A 9,417-nucleotide genomic window follows, 5' to 3' on the forward strand; every position below is an offset into this window, starting at 1 on the left:
GTGGACAAAATCATTCACGATCATCTGCATATGCAAAAGTTGTTTACTCGATGGGTTTCTCAGGCTACTCGGACTTTTCCAGAAGCAGGAACGAGTCCATTGTTCCAAGACTCTTTTAGCCATGTGCCAAGAAAATCAGGAGGACTTTTTGGACAGACTAATAACACAGGAATAAATTGGGTTCACTACTATGATCCAGAAAATAAGGCCCAGTTAAAACAATGGAAGCACTTTAATACAACATCCCCCCAAAAGGCACTGTTACACCCACAGCAAGCAAGGTCATGTTGAAAGTCTTTTGGGACCAGCATGTAGTAGTAATGATGGATTTCCTGGTAAAAGGCCCTACAATTACAGGATATTACTACGTTTCACTGCTACAAAAATTATAGAAGGTTATCTAAACCAAGTAGTGTGGAATGTTCACCAAAGGTGTCCGCCTCCTACAAGACAACGCCCCTGTTCACAACCTTCACATAAAGAAGCAAGTTATGGCTACAACATCCTTATCTTTCTGACCGTGCACCATCTACTTTTCATCCAAGAAGTAAATTTGATGGGCAAGCATTTCTAAGATGATGAGACTGATTTCTGAAGTTCTGGCGGACGCCACAATCACCTTGGCACCGACGCCGCCTCGCTTTGCTTAATTGCCTCAATCGACACCGGCGTAACTACATACCCGTGATCATAAAACTTTCCACCTCACCTATACATAACAAAGAAACGCCATCCTTCCGGTATAAGAAAGCGGACTGGAACTATTTTAAATCTTATCTTTCAGAGCAAAATTCCGACTTTGACCATGACAGAGAAACAGTTCTCGAAATAGACAGGCACTGGCACCATCTCTTTGCTTGGATTTCAGCAGCAATGCTCCGGTCCATCCCACGAGAGCGTTATAAAATCCGTAAATCATTCCATCCAAGCGAGACTAGACATACAGGTGTGTGTCTACCTGATACTCGGCGCGAGGGGTCGACGGGGACGAATCAATTCACAAACTCGCTTCGGGAGATAGATTTCGGCAGCTCGAGCGCACGGACGGAGCGTACCAAGGTAGCAACGTCCGTGCAACGAGCTGAAGGAATCTGGAAAACGAGCGAGATGGAATTGATTTACGGAAAAAAAAAAATAAAATTCCTCTCCATTGCATGCCTTCTCTTGGGGGTTCTGCAAGGCATGCAGGGGAATGGAGTTCTGTGGCCGAAGGGCGTCTGGGGCCTGCACAGTAGATGTGGTACTGGTGGACAGGCGTCGGGTGCTCAGGCACACATAAAAAAAAAAAAAAAAAAAAAAAAAAAAAAAAATAAATAAATAAATAAAAAGAAACGAAGAAAGAAAAAGTGTTCCACATATAGCTCTGACTATGCAACAATGCATAACCCTGAACTAAATAAATTAATACATGAATGACAATGCATGAACCCTGACTCCTGACACATGTACTTATACATATATATTTATTAAACCTACATATGGCAAAGGCGACCAAGGGACCCTACCCTGGAAATTTGCAGGTACGAGCGAACCAGAACCTGAAACCCACCAAAGGGGTGAAGCGCCTAACTTTAAATCTTAATCTTCCTTAATTTCTCTCTTTCCCTTCCCTCTGATATCTTAGCTTTCTTCCAGACTCGCTCTAGTCTATCTTTAGCTTTAGCTCCGAGCGAGAGAACCAAGCGTCTCCTGACCTGCTACAGGAATCGTTTTCTCCAAAATATTCAGAATTTACACCGAGTGGGACCTCACTATCCTCAGAAACCATGTCATAGATAGTTTTGATAATGATCGCAAAATTAATTGGCAAAATTTAGTTAAACAAACAGAATCGATGCGAGTTCGCAATCCACGGGAATTTTGGCAAAAGATTAAACAATTAAAAGGCAGTAACTTCCCTCCCTTCAGTCACCTCCTCAAGGACAACACTCAAGTTTCAGATCCCGTGGATGTTATCAAAAATTTTCGTGATCACTGGCAAACCGTATTCTATCCTCATGAACCACACCCCTTTTTTAACGAACATTTTCAATCCACCAACACCTGGAGCCAAGAACACAGGATAGAAACGGAGCCAATTATCCACATGGATAGGCTGGACGACACACGCGGACTCCGTGCTCTCTGACAACGTTTTACGAGCTGTGACGCACCTGTACAATACCTCTCTTGCTTCTGGCTACTTTCTTGCTCCTCTTCAGACTGCTATCGTGGCCCTCATACCTGATCCAAATAAAGACCTCACTGATACCAAGAATTACCGCCCAATGAGTTTACTAGAGACATTAGGCAATTTTTTTGAGAGTCATTAATTCCCGACTAAAGGTGCTGTCACACTAGCACTTTTTCCGTAAATTTTTTGACAATTTTATTTAACGTAAATACAACCATTCTCGAATATAACTTGATTTGACTATGTTTGGCTGAAAAAGTTGACGGAAAGGTTTTCAAACGGAAACGATCATTATCGTCTGACTGGAAGATCGACAATTCGCTCTAAAATGGACAAAATTTCAGAAAATTGTCAAAAAATTGACGGTAAAAGTGCTAGTGTGACAACACCTTAAGGCGGTATCTTGACGTCTATGACCTACTTTCTTCCAAACAATTTGGCTCTCGCTCTCACCGCTCGACTACTGACGCACTGAACCTACTGACTAACTACTGTCTTAACAACAAAGACAGACGACTTAAGACGGTCCTCATGACCAAAGACGTGGAGCGAGCCTACGACACGGTCTGGCATGCTGGCTTGAAGTACAAAAGCTGCACTAAAGTCAATTTTCCCTCGTGCACCAAGAAGCAGTTTTGCAGCTTCTTGGATGACCGTGAATTAAAGCTTAAATTCAAAGGTAAAGTTTCCTCAACAATTAGTATGCGCGCAGGTGTACCTCAAGGCAGCATAATCAGCCCAACACTATACGTATTATACACTAATGACTTCCCCGACCCCACCTTCCCTGATTCACTGACGTTACTTTACGCTGACGACTTCACGCACTTAGCCAGACACGATTCGCTCGCTGGCGTCGTCCGGCGAACCAACGACGAGCTTGACACCGTCTCTCGATGGGAGCGCAAATGGCTTATCAAAACGAACTCGACAAAAACAAAAGTCCTCTTTATAAAGCCAAGACACAATCCTCCTTACGATCCAATATACCTAAACTCCTTCGACAGACGACAAGCACCTCGTCAAATAACACACTCTTGCGCCGTTCTCGATTTCACTTTTGACACCATGTTTAGATTTCATTATCATACCTCTTCAAAAGCCGCATTGGCTAGAAAGACCTTACAATCGCTTTATCGATTCGGATGCGCTGCCTCACGAAGCTGCACCTGCTCAAAGCACTCATCACGCCACTCCTCACATACGCACAACCCACACTCACACTCGCCGCACAAACAAACAAACAGACGCGAGCTACAGATCCTCCTGAACAAAGCACTTCGCTGGGTCTACAGCGTGGCGTGGGACGACTTTGTCTCAACAGCGCGATTACACGAGAGGGAAGCGGTGTTCCCGTGAACCTCGTGTGGCGATGGATGGTTTGTAAATACCTCGACAAAGTCCGCGCGTGATGCCCCGACTGGATAGAGCGCAATAACGCCTTCATCCAGGGACGGAGGAGCGGGATAGGCCGTGGTCTCTTTTCTCTGGACTGGTCTGAGGAGATTGAGCCAGATTTCTGAGCTTGGCGGCGCCTTCTTTTCCTTTGTGCACTCTCTCACTTCCTTCTCTCTTTCTCGCCCTCCCCTTTCATGTTTTGTTTGTTTGTCATTATTTTAACATCACGATGTGACGAGCCCCGGGAGCTCCTCGGCTCGGCTCAGTTCTCCTGTTTTGTGTTTGTTTGTTTTTAATGTTCATTTTAACGTTCACTTTTAATTTTATTTCCTCGTTTTATCACTGTTTTATGCATGTAGTTGTTTTTTTCACTTTAGTTTGTTTTGTTTTTGTGTTTTAAGTTCTTTTGTTTTGTTTTTTGTGTTTTAAGTTCGTTTATGTTCGTTCCCGTTCTCCAACGGAACTTTTAACCTCCCTAATAAACAACTACCCTCATCTTCAATCCCTTTCTCTGTGTGACGGCATCTTCGACCTCATCTCCCTCACATCGCGTAGGCGTCCCGCATCCTAATCCTTACCCTCATCTCACTAGTTCCGGATTTCCGACACGTGGCATCTGCCGCTCATCTCCCCGGAAGTCCCGCCGCCGACAGAGAGAAATCTCCGATCGACGCAGGCGGGGGAGATAGACTCGTCGCGGTCGCATCCGCTTTCATCCTCGCAGTCTCGAGGTTAGCCGAGGGCACCACCGTTGCCATGGGCGAGAAGTCCCTGCCGTTTGGAGCCGCTGATGGCGCCTGGCAGGCTGCCCTCCTACCCACCTCCTCCCCCGTTATCCGAGTGCAACCCGCAGCCCGGGCACGGCCGCCATTGCTGGCTTGTTGGCCCGCCAGTTCCACGCCCAAACGGGAAAGTCATGCCATGGCTGCGGCGAACACAGATGGCGCGGGGCCTCCGCTCGCCAGCCTTTTCCCGCCTCTTCCGACTCCAGTCATCTATCCCCCATCTATTACCCCGCCCGCTGGGTTAAGCTCCGGCTCTTTCTCTCTTACCGACTCATCCTTTCTATCCCCTCTTTATCCTTCCCCTCTCCCTCCTTTCCTCCTCCCCCCCTTTTTTTCTCTCGATTTCGATTGTATTCGTCTGTTGTGATGCGCCGCCCACCTGTTGTTGTCCCTTAACGGAAAGGATTGGCAATAAGGAGGTGGCCCAACGCAGAGCTCCAATCCTCTAGTGCATTGGAGAACTCAACCAATCTGCCACTAGGGAGGGGGGGGGTCGAGTATGGGCTCCTTTGTTCCCAATCTCTTCCTCCTCTCTCTCGTCTCCTCACAACCAGCCCAGTCATCTCACTCTCATCCCGCTCACATCACTTCACTCATACTTTGTATTCAACGGCCAAAATTAGAATTGATATTCCCGGTGGTTCCTCGCGAGTGCTCCAATCTCAGCCGGAATCAGAGTCCTCGGGTACTTTGCCATTCACGAGGGCTACCTTGCCCTCATCGAAGACGACTCACATGCCGAAAAGATGTTCACCAGAGATGTTCTCCAATCCCTGGTGAAACGTGGATTCACACTCATTTTGCCCAACTCACTCTTGCGCTAAAAAAGAAGAAGAAGAAAAAAAAAAAATGATCGGCAAGTCGTGAACGAGTCTCAGCAGGACATGGCTGATGAAATCATGACCTCCACCTCTGGCGCCCAAGCAGTGTATGAACTGCTTCGCCTGTGGTCACCTAAAGGAAAAAAGGCGAGATGCACTGAATGTGGCTCTGGCACTCACTCCTCCGGGGAGTGCAAGAGCACTGTGAAGAAATGCTTGAACTGTGGCGGCTCACACCGCCATCAGAGGTCATCAAAACCTCACACGAAAAAATTAAAGAATAAGAAAAGGAGAAAGAAAATAAACCTCACAAGATTCTAACACAAAAAGCAGCACAAGAGACCGTTCAAGCTACAACCAATGCCTGGAAACCCCTGCTTAATCAGGTCTGGCAAGATATAAAATTTAAAAAAGTGTTCGCCCAGAATACTTTTTCGGGCTAGTACAGTGGTAACGTACCGTCCTCTCATCCGAGGGGTCGGCGGTTCGCGCCCCGCCCAGGCGCGAGAAGTTGCAATTGTCGCCCGGAGGTTACTGCTGTGGCTGGGCACCACGGTGGGTAAGGACTAAGCTCTGTCGCGTCAGCACTAGCTGACACACGTTGATCGAGTCGACATTAGTCGGCACAGGCCGGGCGAGGCTCAGCTTCGCATATCGGACTTACCCTTATCGCTCAGAACCCTCCATCACTGGCTCTCCCCAGTGACCTATCCAAGAAGATTCTGATAGTGTTACTCCACGCCCACATGAAGAACATCATTGCCTCTGAGTTGGGCTTCAGCCACGATGCCAAGGTATTCCTGGCACAAAATAATTTACCCGCTCTTGACCTTGGAGAGAACGTCACTTGGGATATCTTTAAGGTAGTAAAACCTCGCGCCACTGCTCCACCCAAAGGAACACCGCCTGCACAGATCCACACAGCAATTCAGGTCCCAGCACCTGAAACGCCAAAGGTACCACAGACACCAGCAACAGTATCTCCAACCACTGAGCAACAGCCCTCACAGACAAAGTCCGACAAACCACAGAGCTCACTTCCACCACCACATAACAACCGACAATGTCACATCCAGCGATCTGAACACACTATCATGATCCCGACACAACCCCGAGAATCTTTAAAACATGCAAACTGGGAGGGCTTCAAACAAGCACTGGAAAACACCCGTAAGTAATCTCGAGGGGCAACCCACACACACAATAAACACCCACCTTGAACAGTGCTACACAGACATACAGACGGCCCGCGAGGCCAACATACCCAAAACAACATATAAAACTATCCCTCACTACAGAGAAACACATCGTCTTAGATTGCTTGAAATACAACACGAGCTCTCACTAACACGGGGCTGGGACGCACAACTACGCACATGATACAGAGAACTCCAGACGCTAATAACACAGGAAATTAATCAACAAACACCACTGGGACTCACTCGCGCAAAGACCATGTCAAAACGCTAAAGACCCCAAGACATTCTGGAGCTCCAGGAGGCTCATGGGGTCGAACAAAGAACAACATTCCTATACGACGCACATCGGCAAAAGGTGGACTCGGTGGAGGAGATGGAGGCTCTCCACCGGGTATTCTGGCAACAGAATTTCCGTATCTCCTCCACCGAGAACGCCCGCTTCGATAACACCACAGATACCGAGGTCACGCACAACCTACAACAACCCAACTCTCCCAGAAAACATCATAACACAAAACAATCTCACAGAAGATAGTCCCCTCTCTACACCAAGCACTCCAGCACCTACACCATACAATAACTATTCTTCTTATGCAGACGATACCACACAGATAATCTCACACCCCTCTAAATCACAACACATCATGCAACTCACAACACAACGAGCTATACAGAACAGAGGAAGCATTCTCGGCCTACACTTCTCAGACACAGGAATCACATCGTACATCACACAGTATCTCACAAACACGCTTAACACTCACCAAACTCCGACGCTTCTCATGTTGTGCACCACGAACAATGCACCGACTTTACAAAACAACTGTTAGACCAATTATCGAATACACAGCTGTCCCGCTGGTTGCAATAGCTTACAAAAACTCAAAATGAAATCAGTACAATCAGTATAGAACAAAGCACTACTCTGGGTACACGGCGCAGCAGTATTAGATTTCATGTCCTCAGAAATTCTAAACCGAATATACAGCACTGAGCCACTCAATACACACATACACAGACACGCACAAAACACCTGGGCTCACCTACGCGAACAAGAAGACGTACACTATCACAACATTGTGACAAACACACGAACACACCAACCGCACCTGGTAGGCCAGGAGCCTCACACACACCGAAACACAAACACCTGCAGCAATATACGCTCGCACACCCGACTCTTAATCGTGGCTATGAACTTATTTTAAGTTGTTTAAAATGCTATAGAACAAAAACAAACAAAAATACAAAAACAAACAAAGCAAAAACAAAAATCAAATGAAAACAAAAGGGACCCTCAGAATCCCCAAAGGATTGGCTAATTCACGCTGCACAACAATAAATACATCAATAATAAACTTTGCGAGCTTCGGCTCTGCCAGCCACACCTGGCGTTACCTGGCAGGTTCATGCGTGCGGTGCCACTCAAGTTCAAGTTCATCACCTGCTTTGCGTGGCTGTGCCATTATAGTCACCTGCTCTGCGTGATATTGCCGTCACTACCTGGGCATCATTTTCACCTTCCTGGCATCGACTGGGTCACAGCCCATGCTTGTTTCATCAAGGGTGCAGTGGTGCTTCCAACCTCACTTCGGTGTACTAGTTGGGCCGCCACTGTTCACTGGATAGACTACGAGCACCTCGTCGGGTGGGGAGGGGGAGAGGGGGAGGTAAAGGAACTAGGGCAATACAGGCACTCTCCTGCCACTCTAGAACAGGAATAGGGATGGGTTCCCTCAAGAGGGCATCCTTGAATAGCTCGAGTGACTCACCCTTCGACCTTCCAGGCGCACATCAAGAGTGCAGGGGGGGGGGGGGGCTGTTGTAATCCGAGAGAATTCTTTCAAGGACTAGGCAGGCTCTTTTGTGTACTAATTTTCCAAAAGAAAAATGTAAACATGCCAAAGGTTCGTATAAAAACCAGAAGGGACCGTCCCCCAGCAAGAGGACATAATTACTGAAAATACTCTGCCAGCAGGACATCAAAATTGTGAAACTCCTGAACACGTATGATGGATACATAGCCATAACAGACACAGACTTACGTACCAACAATGTGTTTGAAGATGCTACAAGGAACGCTCTCACTACTGCAGGCTTCTCCCCAGTTCTCTCACCTGAGAAAAGAGCGATGACCCTAATGCTGAAAGGAATAGTTCAGGAGGTGCTGGCACACAAGACGACACGAACTGTGCAACACATATAATTCACAAAGTCCTGACATTTATCCTAAACAGCCATGGCCTCGAAGAGAGTGATAGACTAAAGATCTTCCCTTTCACAACCTTCCAAAGAAACAAAACTAGGGAAAGAGCCGATGAGGTGGCCATTGCAGTGAGACGGGGTCTGCAGCACCGCATGATTGACGACACAGCCAGAGGACCCATAATTGTAGCCACAGGATACCTACCTCCACGTCGCCCTATTCTACCATACCTTGACCTTGTTCTTTTCCAACTACTAAAGCTCCTTAGACAACAAAAACCCTGCCTACATCGTCGGAGACTTTAATGGTAGACAGAATACTCGGACACAGAGACAATAAAGACGAAAACAGGTTAGCGAGACTACTGGCAGACGGCCGGCTGAACCACCTGGGCTCAGACTTCCCTACACTGATAAGACGGACCTCAGCCACAAGCCCAGATATCGTTTTAACCAACAAATACAGATACCTCAATGCCTGTATCATGCCTGGCAACATCACCACCAGCGATCACCTCCTAATCATCGTAGATCTATCAACAAACCCCATACTCAGTCCAACCAACCCTCGATGCGAATACAAGAAGGCTAACTGGGATAGATTCAAAGAGATCCTGGAAGACAAACCAGACAATGACCTCAATGGGAGACCCGTTCTAGACATTGATCAGGAAACCGAAAGATGGTATGATGACCTCTTTGAAGCCAAAGAAGCCTGCATCCCCCCCCCAAAAAAAAAAAAAAATATATATATATATACAGAACTGCACCACACCCTACAAGCTCACATGAACTACAGTTGATCCAGGCCCAGTATGATGGGATACGAACCCTCA

The sequence above is a fragment of the Penaeus vannamei genome, chromosome 3, assembly GCF_042767895.1.
Source record: "Penaeus vannamei isolate JL-2024 chromosome 3, ASM4276789v1, whole genome shotgun sequence".
Taxonomy (NCBI): domain Eukaryota; kingdom Metazoa; phylum Arthropoda; class Malacostraca; order Decapoda; family Penaeidae; genus Penaeus; species Penaeus vannamei.